The following is a 2,500-nucleotide window of genomic DNA, read 5'->3' on the forward strand; positions in this document are numbered from 1 at the left end:
TTTATTCATCTGTGATTGTTGTGCACACAACAAAACACAACAAAACACACAACAAACACACAACACAACAAAACACACAACAAACATCAACACAACAAAACACACAACAAACATCAACACAACAAAACACACAACAAACATCAACACAACAAAACACACAACAAACATCAACACAACAAAACACACAACAAACATCAACACTCAACACAACAAAACACACAACAAACATCAACACTCAACACAACAAAACACACAACAAACATCAACACAACAAACACACAACAAACACACAACAAACATCAACACAACAAAACACACAACAAACATCAACAACAATCAACACAACAAACACAACAAACATCAACACTCAACACAACAAAACACACAACAAACATCAACAACAATCAACACAACAAACACACAACAAACATCAACACTCAACACAACAAAACACACAACAAACATCAACACAACAAACACACAACAAACATCAACACAACAAAACACACAACAAACATCAACACAACAAAACACACAACAAACATCAACACTCAACACAACAAAACACACAACAATCAACACAAGAACACACAACAAACATCAACACAAGAACACACAACAAACATCAACACAACAAACATCAACACAACAAAACACAACAAACATCAACACAACAAAACACACAACAAACATCAACACAACAAAACACACAACAAACATCAACACAACAAAACACACAACAAACATCAACACAACAAAACACACAACAAACATCAACACAACAAAACACAACAAACATCAGCACAACAAAACACACAACAAACACACAACAAACATCAACACAACAAACACACAACAAACATCAACACAACACACAACAATCAACACAACAAAACACACAACAAACATCAACACAACACACAACAAACATCAACAAACATCAACACAACAAACACACAACAAACATCAACACAACAAACACACAACAAACATCAACACAACACACAACAATCAACACAACAAAACACACAACAAACATCAACACAACAAAACACACAACAAACATCAACACTCAACACAACAAAACACACAACAATCAACACAAGAACACACAACAAACATCAACACAACAAAACACACAACAAACATCAACACTCAACACAACAAAACACACAACAAACATCAACACAAAACACACAACAAACATCAACACTCAACACAACAAAACACACAACAATCAACACAAGAACACACAACAAACATCAACACAACAAAACACAACAAACATCAACACAACAAAACACACAACAAACATCAACACAACAAAACACACAACAAACATCAACACAACAAACATCAACACAACAAACACACAACAAACATCAACACAACACACAACAATCAACACAACAAAACACACAACACACAACAATCAACACAACAAAACACAACAAACACACAACAAACACACATCAACACAACAAAACACACAACAAACATCAACGCAACAAAACACACAACAAACACACAACACAACAAAACACACAACAAACACACAACACAACAATACACACAACAAACATCAACACAACACACAACAATCAACACAACAAAACACAACACACAACAAACATCAACACAACACACAACAATCAACACAACAAAACACACAACAAAGATCAACACAACAAAACACAACACACAACAAACATCAACACAACAAAACACACATCAACACAACAAAACACACAACAAAGATCAACACAACAAAACACAACACACAACAAACATCAACACAACAAAACACACAACAAACATCAACACAACAAAACACACAACAAAACACACAACAAACACACAACACAACAACACACAACAATCAACACAACAAAACACAACAAACACACAACAAACACACATCAACACAACAAAACACACAACAATCAACGCAACAAAACACACAACAAACATCAACACAACAAAACACACAACACACAACACAACAATACACACATCAACACAACAAAACACACAACAATCAACGCAACAAAACACACAACAAACATCAACGCAACAAAACACACAACAAACATCAACACAACACACAACAATCAACACAACAAAACACAACAAACATCAACACAACAAAACACAACAAACATCAACACAACAAACATCAACACAACAAAACACACAACAAAGATCAACACAACAAAACACAACACACAACAAACACACAACACAACAAAACACACAACAAACACACAACACAACAATACACACAACAAACACACAACACAACAATACACACAACAAACATCAACACAACACACAACAATCAACACAACAAAACACACAACAAACATCAACACAACAAAACACACAACAAAACACACAACAAACACACAACACAACAAAACACACAACACACAACAATCAACACAACAAAACACAACAAACACACAACACACACATCAACACAACAAAACACACAACAAAC

The 2,500-nt window shown here is 34.6% G+C and overlaps 1 protein-coding gene across 5 annotated transcripts in view; it reads left to right on the forward strand.

Annotated features, from left to right (window-relative positions):
- The window catches only part of cdk4 (cyclin dependent kinase 4), a 24,033-nt gene that overhangs the window by 17,683 nt on the left and 3,850 nt on the right, over positions 1-2,500 (forward strand). The gene's annotated exons all lie outside the window — the stretch shown is intronic.

This window comes from Hemibagrus wyckioides, linkage group LG21 (assembly GCF_019097595.1).
Source record: "Hemibagrus wyckioides isolate EC202008001 linkage group LG21, SWU_Hwy_1.0, whole genome shotgun sequence".
Taxonomy (NCBI): domain Eukaryota; kingdom Metazoa; phylum Chordata; class Actinopteri; order Siluriformes; family Bagridae; genus Hemibagrus; species Hemibagrus wyckioides.